Consider the following 20,471-nt stretch of genomic DNA (forward strand, 5'->3'; position numbering starts at 1 on the left):
AACACTGGTGTGTCAGATTTGCGCCCTACATAAGATTCAGGCAATCTTGTTTGGACCTGGAAAAACTTGCCGCAGGGAAGAGGCTGGCATGTAAACTCCTCGTTCTTTTAAGATTCAATATCACTGAATACTAGATCGTTTGCAATAGTTATGCTCAAGGCTATGTAGCAGCTTGCCCAAAGAAGCCATCGCCCTCTCGGCGTCAAGCCATTGCACTGTATAGCTTAATGTTACAAAACCAAATGGCGGAACAAATTCACTCCGGCAATTTCCGCATTAAGCCCTTAAACATTTGTGGCATCGTGCGATGTCACTGCTAAATCGTTTCTACTAGTGTCACAGCACCTAACGGCCGCTAACGAAAAAAACTGATTTAAACTGAGGTGACTCTGCTGGAATCCTTATTACTATCGGCAAAAACATTTTCCAATTACTAGTAACGTTTCCTCTGCCAAAATTTCTGCTAAACATAATATACATGATTCGATATACCACCACAGTACACAACATTACACAACATGAATCATCGTGAAATTTGGGGCAGCTGTCGCACAAAATCTTCCTGGATGAGTTTGAAACATTGCTTCCAAGAGAATTTAATGAATACCATATGAAACAAGTTTAGGGTTGTAGATATTAACGCTGCAACTATTAGGAAACTCAAAGACAAACAATTAAAATTGCGTTAGCGCTAGGATTCTATCTACCGTTCTTCAGACATCAGTTCCTGCATAATGTATGCTGCCTATATAATACAGCTGTCTATATGGAAGGCTAAACAACTCCGCATCCAGACAGCTGACGCGAGTGCAATATTACTCATGCTTCATGGAAGCTCTGATTGAAGTTATTAAGAGAATAACAAATGCTTAATGAAACTGCACGTTGCCTATGGTACACCTGAACTAATTACACGACGGTAGTTTGTTCAATCGCATAAATTATAAGTATTTTGTGAAGTCCCTGAAACCATCGAAGCAGGTGAACCGGCTTACATATCTTACTCGCGTTATAAAATCCGTATAGGTTCTTCTCGTTGGGAAAACGTTTTTGCGCTGAATATGTCAAGAGCCGGATGCAAGTATATTTTACCATGTGGTTTAGTAGTGGAAGCTCTAATACGTAATATGCAAAATCACATTTCGTCTTGCTCCTTCAGAATATATTTCATTTAATACAGATACAGCGTCTTCCTTTTCCTCAAAACAACTTACTAATTTTGACCAGCCCGTTATCATTAGTTCGCACTAACGTCGTGGAGTATGGCGCCAGGACATCTCTCTGTTTCGTCTTCACCGATAGAACGTTTATGTAATTTTACGCCCTCAAAACACTGATTCAACTGTAGCAAAAGGGCAATTTTTTTCTCATCAATGATAATAATATGGATGGGAGGCGTTTATTGACAGATTAACGAAGATGCAGGGGATGGACTCAGTGCAGAATAGGCAGCAAGGACTACATCCCTCGCACTTCGTTATCCTCTTCTACTCACCACCGACACTTTCACATCTCTTCCCATCAGTCGCTGCGTAGCGCGTGACAAATTTCCCCCGCTGCAGAGAGAGGTCGTCCTCGAGCAAATGACGTGGTACGACGCACCCAGCGCTTAAAACTAGCCACATGGGCTACTTGGGTGGTTCGGGAGCGCCGACTGTGGGCGGTAACTTTGCCGATCCCATAGTTCACTATAGCTTAATCGACAAACCAAGAATAATAGGCCAGTGTACCTGAAGAAATCCAAGTAAAATCCGCGCGTTCGTAAAGGTGTCCGAAGCCACACGAATCTCCAGCAACACAAGTGGCCTCAGCGTGCCACTTTGGCATGGCGTTGCTTGGACTGGAGCTGCGAAGAGAAATTGCGCAAGCGGGCCAGGTGACTAGCTTCCTCAGTGCAATATACCACCTGACAGTAGGGTCGCCATGAGGTAAGAAGGTGACCATGGTATCGAAAAGCATGCGAGGCATCCTGACGTAGAGCCAACTAATCGGGGAATAGCCAGTGATCTCGTACTTCGCGGTGTTATATGCGAATGTCAAGAATGGCAACACGGTGTCCCTTTTCCGGTGGTCCGATGCGACATACCCGGGGAGCATATTGGGGAGGGTGAGGATTTTCCGATCAGTCACACCGTTGGTCTGTGGTAGTAAGGATTGGAGGGACTGTACTTGGAGCCGCACAGACAAAATAATTAATTTACAATGTCAGCAGTGAGGTGTTGTCTGCCGTCGTTGATCATAACACAGGGAGAATAGTGATGGAGAACAATCATGTGGAGCATAAACGCCGTGACGTCACTTGCCTTAACGGAAAGAGGCGCTGCAGTCTCCTCATACATTGTCAAATATGCCACTATAGATTATAACCAACCGGCATCCTTCTGCAGACTTGAAAATGGGGCGAGCAAATTGATGCCAACTTTTTCAAAAGGCACATATGGTGGCCTTACTCGTTGCAGAAGGCCTGAAATGAGAGTATTGCGAGTCTTGAAGCGCTAACATTGGTCACATCTCCATAAATATTGTTTGTGAACTTATACAGTTTCGGGCAGTAAAAGGCTGGCCAAGTCAGTGCAATGTACAGGAGAAATCAAGGCGACCCGATCTGATATCACCGTAAATGGCGTGCTGTAGATAATAACGGATATATTCCAGGAAAACCTAAAGGAGGGCTGCATCCTCCGCCGAGTAATTCATGTACAGGAGTCCGTCTTGCATGATGAATGCCCACAGCAAAAAAAAAAACATTTGCAACGTGAGGTCATTTTGTTGCTCTCAACGGAAGGTCTTTGTGTTTAGAAATAGCGTGGAAGGCAAGGCCAAACATATTTCAAAGTCTGCCTCACTTGTCGTTGTTGACAAAGAATGACACGACTAACAGGTTTTATTGACGATTACTTTTGTAGGCTAGAGTATGGTCATATTCCTGCAGACCTCATCCGCAAGCAGCGCGTTCAACATACCGACTGGCATGTCTTTCGCTGTCTCCACCTTTGTGCCTCCTTCCCGTCCTCTGAGGAGCAGACTAATGTCCTTCTTCAGGCGACTTCGTCCTCTACTCGCAAAGCGACTTTGTTTTCGCCTCATTGGTTTTCGTCTCCGTGTATCCGCACAGAGCTTTTTCCTCACACTTCAGCATACTTTCTTTACCTGTGGTAGCTCTCACATTCCCGCTCAGGCCACAGTCGAAGTCCGCACTGCATTCGATTGCGTCTCCCGTGACCACCTTCTTACCAGCCTATATATTCTAGCACCCCACCGTCTCACCCGCGGTACCCCGCAAGAACCCATGCTTTCATCCACACTTTTTAATATCGCCATGGCTCCATCCGCGGCTCAGTTATCTAATCACGATATTCAGCACTTTTGTTACGCCGACGAGATCACACTGTGGTGCCTGCGCGTATCTCCTCGTCATGTTCAAGACCCCATTGAGTAGGAATTCGATATCATTTCTTCCTTTCTTGACCATGCAGGCCTGTCTCCCGTGCCTGAGAAGTCAGAACTTCTACTTGTGACTCTGCCTAATAACGAGCTCACAACTCAGTAATCTTTTTTACCTTAGGCGGCTCCCTAATCCCCGAAGTTTCTCAATGTCGCGTTCTTGGTATGCATTTGCATGCCTCTAAAAATGTCCCGGCCCTCCATGCGGCTGTTGCTACCTGGAGGTCTGTGACCCATTTACTTCGCCAAGTGGTGAGGCGGCTCTCTTGCCGAAGGGGAGCTCACACCAGTCGACTGGCTCACCCTCTGTCTCTTAAAAAAATCCTTTACATCTTATCATATCTTTCATTTAGCCAGAGCCAGCTAGATACACTTGCAACAGCTCTTCATGGCCTTTATAAAGCTGCTCTTCGTCTTCCCATAACCACTTCCACCGATAAGCTTTATGCCACCGGGATTTTTCATCTTCTTCGCATTTTCTTTTCCCTTCACCACTTCCGACAGGTAGCTCGCCTCTCCGGCACAGTTCATTGATGCTGGCTTCTCAACGAGGCTAATATTTACCCCATCCAGTCAACCCCTCTACCAACTCCTTCCCCACTGGAGGCTACTAACCTTCGTATACTATCTCTTCCAGCCAATATGCCGCTAGTCCTACATGCTGGACGCCGACATGCTGCTGCCTCTCATCATAGGCCGCCCTTCAATACCGATCGAGTCGCTTACACGGATGCCTCTTATGAGAATCCTCGTGGGTCCGGAAGCTAGGTCCTCTTTCATCCTCGTCTATCAGCCCTTGTCACTCACACTAGCGGCCCCTTTTTCCACCCTCCGAATATTATCTCGCTTGAGGTCCTCCATTATTCTTGCCACTCAGTTTCCAGCCTCTGCCCCCTTTGCCTCAGTATATTATATACACTGACTCCCAGGCTGTAATTCGTTCCACTCAATCTAAAACGTTACCAACTGGCCCGGCTACTCTCCTTCTCACATCTCATCTGTCCACGGAGCTCGAGGCCGCACTTGTTGCACTGCAACCCTTCCCCCTCTTCCTCAGATGGATACGTGGACACTCGGGGGTTGAGGGCAAGGAGCTGGCGAATAAGCTTGTCCATGAAACTCGTAACCGGGCACCATTCATCTCTTGGCCAAGGTCCTTGGAGGGCGGGTCAAGACTATGTCTACGCCCCACCAACGACAAATGTAACAATGCTGCTCTCTGAAACCGCAAACTCTGCCCCGACCTTCATCCCGATCTCTTCCTTCGGAAGGCTCATGTCCTTTGCTAGATACAGCTGAATAGCCTTATAAACCCTGCCCAGCTATATCTGTACAAATTCTGTCGTAATCCATCACGCCACAAATGCCCTTCCCATTACGCCAACCTTTCCCGCTGCCTATTTTCATGCCCGGTTACATTGCAATCGGGTTTCTTTCCTACACCCTCCCATACTATCTGGACCTGGGGGACTGGCTTGGGGCTGAGGGTGAGCAAGAACAGCGCATGCTCGTCCTGTAGGACATCGATGTATTACACGCCTAAATATTGTGCTTTAATAAAGTCTGCTGCTATATATATATGTATATTCTGAAATAAGGTCAGGTCGAGACGGCAAGGTCGTGATGGCAAGGCAAGGTATGTCGTGTCTGGCGTTTAATCCGATGGCGAACCCAAGCGCGTGCCGAAGCTGGCGCCGCGGGACGATGAGGATGGTATGTACAAATCAAACAAGATCATGGATATGTACAAATGAAAAAAGATATATGGAAGGCTTACACAATGTGCTCGGGAGGCCGGAAGCGACTAGCCTGGCCGCTCCTAACCAATTGATGCACCGCGGCGCACAAACGAGTTCAAGCGAGAGACATGAACAATTTCAGTTTCATCGTGTCTGTCGTAATCCGTCACGCCACAAATGCCCTTCCCATTATGCCAACCTTTCCCACTGCCTATTTTCATGCCCGGTTGCATTGCAATCGGGTTTCTTTCCTACATCCTCCCATACTATCTGGACCTGGGGGACTGGCTTGGGGCTGAGGGTGAGCAAGAACAGCGCATGCTCGTCCTGTAGGACATCGATGTATTACAGGCCTAAATATTGTGCTTTAATAAAGTCTGCTGCTATATATGTATGTATATTCTGAAATAAGGTCAGGTCGAGACGGCAAGGTCGTGATGGCAAGGCAAGGTATGTCGTGTCTGGCGTTTAATCCGATGGCGAACCAAAGCGCGTGCCGAAGCTGGCGCCGTGGGACGATGAGGATGGTATGTACAAATCAAACGTGATCATGAATATGTACAAATGAAAAAAGATATATGGAAGGCTTACACAATGTGCTCGGGAGACCGGAAGCGACTAGCCTGGCCGCTCCTAACCAATTGATGCACCGCGGTGCACAAACGAGTTCAAGAGAGAGACATGAACAATTTCAGTTCCATCGTGGCGTCGATCTGCTGTGGGATCAAAAGGTGTGGCTTGGTAGTTCACTGGGAGAGAGTTTGGTTGATGATCTTGTAGGGACCAAGATAGCGTCGGTGAAACATGCCACTAAGGCAAGCGGTGCGCAGTGGCGTATAAAGCAGTACTTAGTCAAGAGGACGAAACGAGACCACACGATACGTAGAGTCGTAGCGACACTTGCGGTCTTCCTGGCATGCTTCTGTATTGATGCGGCCAAGCTGACGGCATCTGGCCACACGGGATAAGAACTGAGCAGGTACTGAGGAAGAGTAGTCGGGCGTAGAGAAGAAGGAAATGTCGAGAATTGTAGTGGGAGGATGGCAAACACGAGGAAAAATGTAGAGTAACCAGTAGTCCGCTGTACTACTGTATTATAGGCCAATATGACGAATGGGAGAATAGTGCCCCAATTTCGGTGATCCTGTGTGATGTACATGACCAGCCGATATGATATTATGTTCGATAGGGCACTATCCGATCGATATGATATCCGATAATGTGCGATGAAATCGCTGTCAGACCATTAGTCTGGGGATGGTAGCTTGAAGTTGTCTTATGGAGGGTGGATGACGCATGAAAAACTTCGGCAACGACTGCCGATAAGAGCCATCCCGCGGTCACTCAGAAACACCCGAGGAGCTGCATGACCCAATACAATTGATTGCAAAAAGAAATTAGCCTCTCTTGAGCGGAACCAGTAAATACATGTGCTGTCTCAGTGTAGCATGTAAAGTGGTCGACTGCTGTTATGATTACCCCCATCGGAGAGAGGCAGGTGACCATATAAGTCGATGCCGACTACGTCCAATGGCATGGCGGGAGAGAAAAGGGGCTGTGAGAGGCCAGCAGGCGAAGAAGTCGGCCATTTGCTAGGTTGGCACAGATGGCAGGAAGCGACGTAATTAGCTGCGCTGGAAGATATGCCAGGCCAAAAGAATCCTCTTTTCACGCGGTCATGTATTTTGTCAAAACCAAGGTGACCGGCAGTACTTTCATCTTGGAAAGCCGCCAGTATACGTGGGCGAAGCACACGCGGCACGACTGGGAGCCAGCGAGTTTCATCAGGGATAACACGTAGCGGCGTAGGATGGCATCCTCGAGGTTGAAATTGCGAAGCTCTCGGCGAAGTGTAGCATTTGGCGATTTCGAAGCGCCCATAAGGCGGTCGATGATGGGACGGCAGTAGGCATCGGCTAATCGCTGCGAACGGAGATCATGTTTGTTCTCGGAGTCGTTAAATGAAACTGTTGTGATATGCGTCGGGGTAAGAGATGGTCGGCTGTGGGCAGAGGTGAAAATTCATTGCGAAGAACAGCAGCAGGTTTATTTTGAAAGTGGACAACAAGAAAAAGCGTCGGCGTTTTATTTGTGTCGATCGATTTATAAACGACGTCGAAACGGTTTTCTTGTAGGCGTAGAATCCAACGGCCAAGTCGGCTTGTCAAATGTTTCAGCGAAGATAATCAGCAAAGAGCATGGTGATCGGTCACAACTATGAAGTGCCAATCCTATAGGTAAGGTCGACATTTTTAAACAGCCCAGACAACGGGAAGGCATTCCTGCTCGGTAATGGTGTAGTTTTCGCGGCTGGAGTCATGGTCCAACTGGCGAAGGCAATCACTTTCTCACTCGAAGTTGCATCACGCTGCAGAAGTACAGCGCCAATACTGTGAGAGCTAGCATAAGTTTGCAGGATGGTAGGAGGCTGTCGCTGAAGTGGCCAACAACAGGATCTGATGTGAGTATACGTGGGTCGTTAAAAGCAATGTCGCACTGTTCAATCCGCACGAAAGGGCTGCGCGCTTTAAGTATTTCATGAAGTGGAGCAGCAATAGTTGCGAAATTCCCTATAAAACGCCGGAAATAGGATGCCAAGCCGAGGAAACTGCGCAATTCTTCAGTCCGTTGCGACAAGAATAGTTCAAAACCGCGATAAATTTTTCAGGGTTTCGACGATTGCTGTCATGACTAACCAGATGCCCATTATTTTAATTTCCTTCTGTGTAAAGTGGCATGTCTTGGTGTTGAGCTGAAGGCCCGCAGAAGAAAGACTTTTGAGGACGTCATTTAGGCGCATGAGATGGTCGTTAAAAGTTGACGAATGATAACAATGTCATCCATGTAACATAAATAGGTTCTTCATTTTAGGCAACGAAGTACATTATCAATCATTCTTTAAAATGTCGTTGGTGGGTTACAAAGCCCGAAGGGCATTGCATTAAACGCGTAAAGTCCATCTCGAGTAGCGATGGCGGTTTTTTGTTTGTCGTCCTCTTGCATAGGTATTTGCTAATAACCTGAGCGGAGGTCCAAGGTCGAGAAATATTCGGCGCCTTGGAAAGAGCCAGGGGCGTCATCAATTCGCCACATAGGGCAGACATCTTTGCGGGCAATTTAATTTTGTTCAGTGCGCGATAATAAGCACAAAATCTTACCGATCCGTGCTTTTTTAAACTTTACTACTGGGGAGGACCATGGGCTTGTTGATGGACAAATAATATCGCGACGGAGCATGTCACTGACATTTTCTTCAATTACTTTTCGTTCCGACAGAGAAACCCGAAGGCCGTCGGCGAAGATCGAGTTACCTGCCCTAATGATGCGGTGGTGTGCAACCCTAGTCCGCCCCAGTGGTGGGTAAATGGCATCAAAAATGGCTTGGTTAGTTTGAAGCAATTCCAGCAATTCTTGGCGATGGTGCAGCATGAGGATCGGATTGATTGTCCTTGACAGAACGGGAAGAGAGACGTGCGAATATTAACATTGCTGAGGCAACGGGACAGAGCACCATCATGGACATAGGGTGAGCATCCACTATGCATAGCAGGGATGTTCATTTACTCAACACGAGGGATTCACGGGAAGTGTTCGTGGCAGCTACTATCGCTGAGCTGCTGCCGAATCGCACAAGACTTTATGGGAAGGCGAAGATGACTCATCGCACCATGATGCTGCAGTGAAATGTTCAATACGTGTTCGCAACTAATTGGCTGCCTAAATAAAGTACCAATCGCTATTTGTAAAGAACTTGGCAAGTCATGTGGACATAAACAGCCAGTTTTCATACAGTCATTATCGGCTTTTGTAAATTGTATGGAGGCAAGAGATCACCTTTTGAGCACGGTACTGGCGCTACTTTCACATTCGGGAAGTCTTTCGAGTGGGAGAAGGTAGGAAAATCATTGATTACCTTCTGTAGAGTTAGAACAGTAAGATTGAATTGCGAGCCACGCAATGTGTTGAAAAGAAAACTCCTTTATCTCTAACATTCAACAAAACTGTACCTGTTCCCATTAGCACATTATACTGAGCTAGGCTTGCCGCCAGACAGGCCGACACCCAGTTTGACTTTGGTTGAGCTTAAAGGTCAACCACACGTTTTCAATAACTGTACGGAGATGCAATCGGAGTACAATATCAGTCGTTTTATGAGTGGCGCACATTAGCTTACTTGCACATGACACAAATTAATTACTCATGAGCGCTTTGCCTCTTTGAGTAGTGCAGATCTTCCAGATTGCGAAGCACAGTTTAGGCAAAATATAAATAAAGAAGAAAACACAACAGCACCTTGAAACCAGTGGGAAGGATAGCAACCGATTGATATCCACGGCACTCTTGCAAGAGGGGAAATAATAAAGAAACAGGACAATTTTTAATCGATATTTAGTGCAGTGCCTAAATGAGTTTGAACAGGAATGCAGTGTTGAAACTACCCGTTCTGGAATGAATGCTCCCGCTCGATGCAGTAAAACACGACACGGCACTGATATTCAGAAAATCTCGATATATCGATATAATGCAAATCTCAGAGATAAATATTGCTTAGTGTTGAGTATTCAATGCTACTGCATTCAGAAAGAATCAGACTTATAATCACGCGAAGCTTATTTATGAAGCACCTTGACTTCTCAACGCAAAAAAAACGAAAAAGAGAACTCATCCATTTTTGCCGCGGATTATGCTGCATACTGCACAACTGCTGGTCTGTTAAGAAGATTGTTCAAGTGAAATGACGAATTAAAAATTGAGTTGCGGCCTGGGTGTGCGAAATTTCGGCCACTCTGAAGACGATGACCCTACAAATCTGTTCGACCAACAGCACTAACTATAGACGACTTGGAAAATGTGGTGCTCAGAGAGAAGTTTCCGGGTTGCACAAATTGAAATCATCAAATCAAATTTATCGGGCAGCGTCTGCGAGGTCCGTTATTATAAACAACTTCGACTCACGTTTTACCGACATTGTGCTCACATATAAAGCATATCGTGACATGCCTTCGAGGGGTTCAATATTATTACCAGTATCAGCACTGAATGCTCAGAGCGTAATTCACATACTGCGCCTAATAAAAAATCCCACCTTGAAATAGAGCGAATTTTACTGTGACATACGTGTCCAATATATATTTAATCGATCCCGTCTTGTATAACACCTCTGGAGCAAAATATTAGCAAAGTATACAGCTCATACAAGATTGCCCAGTCTGGTATGAAGTCTATAGTCGCATGGAGAGCAAAAGGTACAGACTCAGATATAGAAGAAACCCTCCGCATAAAATATGACCCCTAAGCTACAGTCCCGGAAAAGACGTCCCCGCAAGAAAAGGCTATAAAACAACCCGATGGGCAACTTTTCCCTAAAAATGAATCTTTCGGGGATTCACTTTGAAAGAGGATGCTACTTTCAGTGGATTTTTTAATGACTACGAGAATAAACGCAACCATTCTTCGCGACCCGGTCCTCTTGGCGCCTGACATTGAAGGTCCTGCCAAATACGCGCAGATAAGCAAGGAGGAAGAGCCAACCTCATGATGGCATCTGGCTAGTTTTACATAAGGCTTCAACACTAGGCTCGCAGCTCGTTAACAGGCCATTCGGACCAGATTTATGGTTTATTATTAGTAGTAATTAAGGATGGTACTATAAGGTGGTTCCACTTATAATGCTTGCAAATAAGCTGCAACAGAAGGGTAGTTGCAACACCCTAGCAAATCTCTTCGTGGCAAAGATGAGCGGTTCTAGTTTTAATGGTGTAGTAATCTCAGCAACCTTCCGATGGCATTGTAGATGGTACACTGAGAAATGCATAACTCAGACAAAACCTGCCTATGAGAGGCCCGATGAAATGTTTTATAGTGGTCTAACATGTTTTATAGTGGTCTAACAGGAATGAAAGAAGGAGGGAAACTACAAGTCACTTAACCCAACATGCCGTTAGAATGTTACAAGGAATTCAACATGGGGTTTCAAGACAGGTTACAAGATATGTGCACACTGAGGTGTTTGTATGGAATAGTTTCCAGAGGGGTATTGATAAGTGTATGGCACGATACTTGAAAGTCCAGCACGCATGTGTTTATATTTATCATTTTTTGACTGCTTATGCTATAACTTACGTTATGTGAAAACTAGGGTAATGTAGGTTTAAAGAGCGAAAACGTCATATTCCAGCTCGTTTTCCCTATAGATACTCGTTCGTCAGTGACCACCAACAAATAAGGGGTATTTCTGACTCGTGATTAACATAAATGACACACAATAACAACCCTAAACAAAAACTCCGAGGAACACCTGTGCCAACTAAAGAGGAATGTGAAGTAGGATTATCCGGAGTCAATAATGGAAAAGATTGGAGAGGAAAGAATGCAGCTGCAAAATAACATCAATGTCGAGATAATAATAATAATAATAATAATAATAATAATAATAATAATAATAATAATAATAATAATAATAATAATAATAATAATAATAATAATAATAATAATAACACTTATTAAAAATGTGAAAATCGGCTACACGTTGAGACATGTCAAAGCCATGTTTGCTTGAGAACCAGTCTGGCAAGCAGCAAAATCTAACGCAGTGCACTAACACATAAGGACTACAAAGTCAATGACTAGTTATTTTTCACTAATTAAGATTACTCATTCTGAAAAGGAGTAGTTGGAGAGATACTTCATCGAAGGTTTTAAAAATCGAGGTATATAAAGTCTGCATTACAGACCGATCCTGAAAGAACTTCAGACAGTGTGTAAAGGGAGAATCTGGGTCAGCAAAATATGTTTGTCGAAACCTGTGTTTGGAAATAATCGCAAACAGAATTTGAATATAAGAATTTGTAAAACTGAGTAAAGGTGACGTGTTCGATGTCCTTACACATGAGGCTAACAAGTGAGACAGGTATCTTTCAGTTTGCACAAACTGGCGATCAATCAGCTAAGCTTAATCATTCGCGTTGTCTAACCTATTTCGCCGTCAACCTGCATCGCGCACGCCATTCGTAGGACCAAACTATGTTGGTCATGTCAGTGGTGAGCTAGCACATGCCAGAGGTCTGCAGAGAAATGAATGAGTAAATAGGAGCAGCCGAAAAAGAATTTTGGATGTTTCGCTATCCTTGAACAATTTATAATGAGCGCTATTCATATATGCCGAAGCTGCTACTGTATTGATCTTGGGTCTCCTCAAAACTTTGTAACATTCTCGGCGACGGGCTAGGTTTCTCAACGTTCGGTGGTCTCGACAACCAATCGGTACTGCTTCTGTCTGTCTTAAGCGAGGTGGCGCATGTGTATGGCGTATTTACCTAGGCTAAATGAAGCAGCGGTACATATTGAGCTTCAAGAAGTCGAAAATGTTAAATACACAGCACTAGATTTCTGGGAATGACGACGAAGACAATGAAGATCGCTGCACAGCGCGAGACTTAATGGTCAAAATAGCACCCTCTATTAACTTCAGGTTTTTGCCTAGTATGAGCAGAGCTAATGCAAAAAACAGTGAACTCCTGCAACCAGTATTATTGATAACGCACTAATATTAGCGGTGCATGTGACACCACATGCACGTCGCTTCCAAGCAGTTTTGAGCCGCAGCACTTGGTGGCCTGATAGCCAGGAGGTTTTTACACCATGTTATCAAGTAATGCAAGATGTTTTTGAAACTTGCATAATGTCAGCACCAACTAAATATATATAAAGCTGAAAAGGCTGCTTCTCATATTTTCAACACCACACACAAAACTCCACACCACTGACTTATACAGAATAACCCCTTCACGAGCACAAAAATTCGGAATGTAAAACACTGAGGTCTTTATTAGAAATGTAGAAAATTCGTTCCAACTGGGTCTAGCAGCAAGTGCAAAGTAAATTTCTGAGCAATCGCATCTCGAAAGTTATATAAGCAGCAAAACCCTCCGCGTACAAAGTGTGCAGTGAAATTTATTACAAGGAAAAAAATAATTAATGTTCTAAATAAATATCATTTTTTGCAAGAAAGACATCAAACAGGCAGTTTACAAATTTTGTATATTTTGATTTTTAGAAACTGTGGTAAAGCATTTCAAAACTTGTTTTGAAATAAAATTTTTGTTTTATACTTTAGGTTTTTTACAAAAATCTTCCTAAGCAACAATAGAAATAGGTGCAGTTGTATTTAAATTACAGAAACTAGGCAGAAAATAGGCATGATAAATTCTGATCTGATATCACTCAAATGTGCCTTTATGTCTGGGGTGTCAGAAGAGGTTAAACACCTAAATAGGCCTACAGGTGGCCGGTTATTATTCTAACAATCAGGGGAAAACACTTTCGCAGAATATGTACGTGCATGTACAGTTGGAATATTGTTGTTACTATATATGTAGTCAAGTTATTCGATTATTTAGAAAATGTCTTTTTTTACAACTTTCCGCTTTAATATTAGTGAAACTCTGCACAGATAGAGAAGCTGCAATTCAAATTAGAATGTGTTCTAGGAAGGCAGTGCCAGTACGTATTTTATATAATCTCTTTTTTTGTTTTATTTTTCAGCGGTGGCCAAAATAAGTAAAGGCGTGGTTTTTTTTCCTGTAAGGAAATTTTTCGTTTTAGTGCTTTCGAACTCAAATATGATAAGCAAAGAATACATTTCTTATTAGGCAGTGCGCTCAGGCACCCCTCAGAGTAGAACACAGAGGAATTATATAATTTTCTTTCAAAATACACAATAGCTTATTGGCAGCAACAAGCTAAAGATTCTGTTGAAATATATTCTCTTGGCTTTGCTGATCAGCTTCCAAAAAAAAATTATGATTGACCACTGCCAATTTTGGTTTTTGATAAAATGTGATTGCTGCCAAATGATTATCTTTTCTGAAAATTATGACTTACCTCATTAAAACACCGAGTGGCGCTTATCTTTTCGACATGCTCAGACGTTTATCATCAAGATTTCTGGTTCCCCTTTCAGTTCTGGGTCAACTGTTTAATGCAACTGTTAACGGTTATGATCGAAGCTATGTACCTACATACCTACATAAATCAAAATGTAGTTTTTAAAATGGTTTCACAGTACTGGTACCAAGCCACAGAAACTTCAGAGGCATTCTTTTAGTAATCGAATCCTAAAGATATGCCCGTGAATTGAAACGCTTTAAAAGCATATTGATTCCATTGGTCCAGATTCTCATCAGAACCAAAATATTGCTTCCATATTTCAGTCTGCCGTTACCCAAGTAGTTAGGCATTCGTTAGGAAAATGGTCTTAGTGCTTTTAGCAACAAAGGACACTCAGCCTCGAACACACCGCGGGATCATATGAGGTTATGTTGTCTGCTATCATCTTGCCTGTACGTGGAAAATATTCGGAAGCTCTTCCTCGCAATTCGCCTACAATTTTCGGCTGTGCTTTCTATTCCTTGTTAAATTTAGGTGTCATCAAAGAAATACCCGAAATTGCCTTGAAAGGACCTGATGTTTTAGAATATAATGCGATGTCACATGCAACACATTCTATAAAGGCTGAAGTTACATTTATGTCGACTGGCAAAAAAGAAGATATCCTAACAGATTTCTCTCAATGAAAGGTTCTTAATTGCTCGAAAAGATTTCTGCATAATAAGATAAGGCTAATGCATGATTATTGCTGTTCAATTGCTCCGTGTAGCTGCTCCACCTTTTTGAAGCATGTTCAAAATTCTGCAGTTTTTCTTTTATTCTTTTTCAATTCAAATAGCCTAATGTATATATAATGTCTTAATAAAGAGGAATGTACATCTGCATATTGGAACAAGGAAACGCCCGTTGTCTGTAGTGAACATAATCCTAAATGCAATGCTAAAGTCGATAATTAGCACAAAATCTTTAATGCTGTGTTTTGCTGAACTACGTTTAATATCCTTGATTGCTATACCGTTACGTATTTATATTCAGTAATATAAAAAGGCAATAGATACATTTTGCATAACTAGAAAAATAGTACCCTGTTTCCTGCTTAATACCGAAACTGTAAATGCGTCTTCACAAAGCAATGAAAGTCGAAAAGCAGAAAAAAGAAAGAGAAGACATCAATTTAAATAACCGCTTCGTCATCGCACGAGTACCTCATAAAAGGTACATTATAGAAGTGGCACATAGCGTAAACGTTCGCGATAATGCTATTTTCTAGAATGTTAAATGTACATCTTCGTTTTTGCCATTCCTCATACCAACTGCGTTGGCATTGGTATAAAAATAAGGACATCCTAAATTGCCATTTTAGAAATCCGTCACACCATGTCATTTCTGTTTTTCAGATTTACTTGAATTTTGTACAAATGAAGCCGCACGACAAAAATCATGAACCTCACTTCTATATTATCATTTTCCTCTTGGTGGGGAAAGCATGTTAATTTCTGAGCGTTCGATATGACCTCATCGATTTTTACTTATTGCGGTTCTGAAGAAACAACGTCATATATTAGAGTATAGTTCACCAAATTAGCATTTTCAGCTTTTCTGTGCAATGAAGGAGATTTCATGACACAAAGATGTATATGCGGGATTTTTTTTTTATTCACCAGCATTGCTGCATGAATTAAGCAGCACAGAATACATACCAAAGTTCGAGGTATGGATATCTTCTTGTAACTTAGATGATTATTCAAACATAAAGGCATTGCTTAGATATGTTTTTGCCTTTATTGGAGGCCTTATATTTTAAATTCATTTTGTCTCCCTAAGTGTTTCATTAAATACGGAGTACCGAGTTATAATTTAAATGTTATACACGCATCAGTATCAAGTATACGAGGTACTTTTTCGGCTAGCACAACGCATTATGCTAGCGGTCACTTTGGTATTATATATGCTGTCTGCAGTAGGCATCGTTCTTGCTACTCCATATGAGTTGAATCCGAGGAATTCTCCCCGCCAAAATGCAAGGCTTGTGAGGCAACATTGTTTTTCACTTATTCGTCGAAACGAGATTGCACTTAGTCTTAACTTAGAACAGTGTTCAGCGGGGCATTCATTTATAATGTTATAAAGAAGATTGATAGCACAGCTTCCACAAATTTGATGCAAAGATAGAACTGGCGCCACAATTCTTACCGAAAAAAATTTTCGTAAGCTCTATTAGTAAAACATAAATGCATGCCGTAATGGTCAAAAACTGCAGTGATCGCTGATGATAAAAAAGGCAAACTGTCAAATGGATAATTTATGTTAATTAATTTTTTTTTAATTGCAGGAAGTTCTTAGTTGAGTCTAATTTATATTTAAATTTTTTTTGCTTGTGTCCCAAATGAACGAGGTTACTGTGGTATATCTACCGCTTTGCATTCCTGTGTTTATTATTTTTTTTTAAATTATATTACTAATTCTTCTTAGCAATGCTAATCGAGCATGATATGATGCAGAACGACGAAACAAAATTTACTAATTTTGCATTGTCACCAAAAACGGTATAAATTGTAAATAAAAAACAAAAGCTCTTCTCCTCAGAACGTACATTCAAACACCTGCAGGTGTGTGTACATACACTCTGCCGTAGAGGAAAGAAACCTCCATCCTACGAGGCACTTTTCCCTCTGATGCGTGTTAGAGCACTGACCGTTCTATGCCTAAAGAGGGCAGCGTGCACGACACCAACCCTAAATTACATTGCCACAATCTTCATGAAGTTCAAGAGCTTATTTATCTAGTCGTAAATGCCTCAAAACGGATACTTCCAATGTGGCTCAGACACAGTTTCATATATACGCTGCATTTCGCATGGCCTGATATTTGGCTGTTGCGCGCGGTGGCGTCACACGGAATGGCGCTTTCAAGACAGCGACAGCATGCTAGCACACTAACGTAGACTTCCTTCTTTCTTTCTTGTTTGAGCGAATTTTCAAAAAACTAAATTTTTCAATCCACTTCCATCCAATTTTTCAAGAGGATGCAGCTAGCACAAAGCCGGGTTAATCGGAGAAATATGGGAGAGGCCTTCGCCCTGCAGTGGGTTTAATCAGGATGATGATGATGATGATGATGATGATGATGATGATGATGGAATTTTTCAAGTCTAATGTTCGCTTTCAAACATTCCGTGACTGCTGCTAGAACAATGACGATGAACCCATGGAGCCCTGTTTACTCTTTAAACCGGAACGCAAAACCAGTTTGTGGAATGGGACTGTGCTCATAACAACTAATTGGTACTAAATTAAGACACAGTTCCTCTGCTTTCATTACGAGCTCAAAAAGGCAGCTGCGTTAAAACTGTACCGAACCAATGGCAAAAATATCGCCATTGATTGCACAAAATCTTCTCTCGTCATGATTTCCTGACTTTTTCCAGACGCGATTAATGACTCTCAATTCATTATCTGCCGAAAGAAAAAAAAGCCTAATTTTCATGGCCAATTTTATAACTTTTTTTAGTAATTATGCATACACTGAATATACCAACTGCCTCAAGGGACCTAAGCTGAACTGCCTCATAACATCTCCATCTACATATCCATATATCTGACAAGGTTAATTCATACAATACGTTGTGATATTAGGAGTGAAATCTCGATACGGCATAACAGTATGTCTTAATAAACGAGGACAGGTGTAGTATGCATTACATCGTTCTCCTTTCGCAGGGAGTGGAGGCCAGAATTCGATCAGATAATATAAATGATATTTGTTATTTGCTTGCCCTGCATGTGCATTATGCGTATGTGACATCTGTGTTCAGCTGTACGTGGACAATGAAAGGGGAGAGTTTTGCAATATTTGTTTTTTTTCAAATTTGATGAGATCATCGAGCTGCTATAATAGTGATGACGTCATGCAGCATTTGGCTACTATGGTCGCAAGTTGGCTCATTACGAAAACCCCACACGTTGCTAGTGTTTGCCAGGAAAACTACGCAGTTTGAGCGAATGCGCCATATACTTAGCTGCCTCTAAATCTAAAGACTATTCAACAACATTACAGCTCCGATATCCATAGAGACCAAAATCGATGATTTAGCTTTACAGCATAGACAACAGAAAGTCCTTGTACAGAATTTTAAAGCAAAAATCGGCAATACCACCCTCGTTATGCGGAAGGGGAATAGGTGATTATTACAATCTATATAAAAAACAATTGCTGAATGTTCAAATTATTGTTTACTGCGTTTCTACAAAGAAGGTTATGATCGTAATGAAAATACTTTATGGAATACATGCGTCCGTTCTCTCTCTATACGTAATTTGTGTCAATAAATTTCAGTTTGCTTCTAGCCCGCAAAGCGACGGGTCTTTCTTATTGCCGATAATAACCAGCACCTCTAAGTGTAAAAGAGAATTTATTGTGCAAAACGTTTTTTTCCTGACGACACCTCATACGAGGTAAAAGAAGTCATTTCGTGTTTTTTATCACTATGCTAATTTTAAACTTCGTAAATTAGAGTGACTAAATTACTCAGTACCCAGTTCACACACTCCCGGTAAAATTAAAATAATTCTGAGAAAGAAGCAGGCAGACACCGTGGCAGCACCAAAGCATTTACGGAACCCAGATATGTTGGCAGGTACTTTAAGATGCCCTGCTCAATCTGCTCATGTTCGCATTTACTGAAAGACACCCATCTCAAACACTTTTAATGTGCAACATATAAACATTCACCATTTTGAAAATTCAATACTCGATATTCTAATTAGGTTTTAAATGCGTTTGTTGACAAACCTTGAATGTTCCTGTAGTTTACGTATTTGCAGAAATAGCACAGGTTTTTAGAGTAGGCCTGTGAAAATCGGAAATATCGTACTCAAAGGGAATTGCGAAATATTGCGATGTATTGGTGATTTGCTATAAGAAACTTCTTAATACAAGAGCTTCTCTTTAACAAGAAGAGCGCGCAAATATATATTTGCCTACGTTAGCGGCGAACCTGTTTCAGCGACGGGCTGCCGGACGCCACATTGGCCGCTCACCACACACCACGAGGGCGCTAACCAGCACTGCGCTACGGCCAGCAGCTCGCGTCATCTTTCGCCCGTGCTAAGCTTGCCTGTCTTTAAGGCAGCCAGTAACCGCTAGCTAGCATCCTTATCTTGTCTTTGCAATAGATACCTATAATATCATCATAGATAGTCACGCCTAGTAAAACAGAAAGACTGTCTTTGCTGGGCAGAAAACACCGTTGTCTTTATGCAATTCTGTGACACAAAGTCTTGCTGTGCTTTGTACATAGTTGTTTTCATATAGTTCCACTTTCGCTGCTCCTTCATTAACCTCGGTAACAGAGCCATGCACGTACTCCGAACTCGGGCATTCTGAATGATTATCATAATAAATGTCATACAATTCATGATTGCACCTTCATGTTTCGTGTGTTTGCTCAATGCAGTGTAGACATCTCGTATCGTTCGATAATAACATTTATTTGTTATCGATGCAGCAATTCACAAACACCAAACTGAAATTTCCTTGAAAAGGCTCATGAAAAGCTATTTGCTATAATTACAAAATGAGCACTAGCGATCGGTATCTCGTCAATCCTCCCTCCAACGCAAAAAATCCTAAGGTAGCTTCATTGCAACGAATAATATGACAATCAAAAATGGTGCTCCTTTTCTTTCCACTCAATTCAACCCACGCTAGCACGCAAGAAAAAACAATGACGAGGAACTTTAGTGACAAAAGTAGTGACAAGCGAAAGCCTGAGTTTCGCATTCTGCTACGCAACTGGAATTGATCAGTAGTTCGCTAAATAATCAATAAGCAATTAAATATTTAGCTATTAATGTTTAGTCATCAGCTGATAAGTAGATATTTAGTCAATAATTAGTTATTAACGAATTACTTGATTAATAAATAATTGGCAACTGCCCAATTACTCATTTATTTATTATATATCATTAATTACTACCCGATCATTGATTGCCATATGGCCATATAAGGGATGCATTCGTGCATACTGTGGTTGTACTTTGTGATTGGTTGAGACCTCTATGACGTTACCCGCCTCGGCCAATCAGAGCCACCGCAAAAGCGGGACACATTTTGTCCACGACAACATGAGCCATTAAAGGCTTTCTCCTTAAAGGAAGAAAACCAGTCACGATGGCACCCCAGCACGTCCCATCCCGCTCGCCAAACTTGGGAGCGTCAAATGAGCGAACGCGCCGAGCAGCCCCACCGGCGTCAATGGGGAGGCCTACGCGCGGCCATTTGTCGCCGAAATCGGATCCGACGGGCAGCCATACCCACTTTTTAAAAATTATTTGCAAATTATCGGACCCGTGTAAAGTTTTCAAATCTGACCCGAAAAATACCAAAGACCGCCTCTCT

The 20,471-nt window shown here is 42.4% G+C and overlaps 1 long non-coding RNA gene across 1 annotated transcript in view; it reads left to right on the forward strand.

Moving 5' to 3' along the window:
- The first annotated feature begins 15,832 nt into the window (after window positions 1–15,832).
- LOC146174011 (uncharacterized) overlaps window positions 15,833–20,471 on the forward strand; it is a 46,563-nt gene continuing 41,924 nt past the window's right edge. Inside the window, exon 1 of the long non-coding RNA XR_014702054.1 lies at window positions 15,833–16,101. This is a non-coding gene — a long non-coding RNA (uncharacterized LOC146174011). The remainder of the gene's footprint in view (window positions 16,102–20,471) is intronic.

Source organism: Amblyomma maculatum, chromosome 11, assembly GCF_055883805.1.
Source record: "Amblyomma maculatum isolate TAMU_Amacu chromosome 11, ASM5588380v1, whole genome shotgun sequence".
Classification (NCBI taxonomy): domain Eukaryota; kingdom Metazoa; phylum Arthropoda; class Arachnida; order Ixodida; family Ixodidae; genus Amblyomma; species Amblyomma maculatum.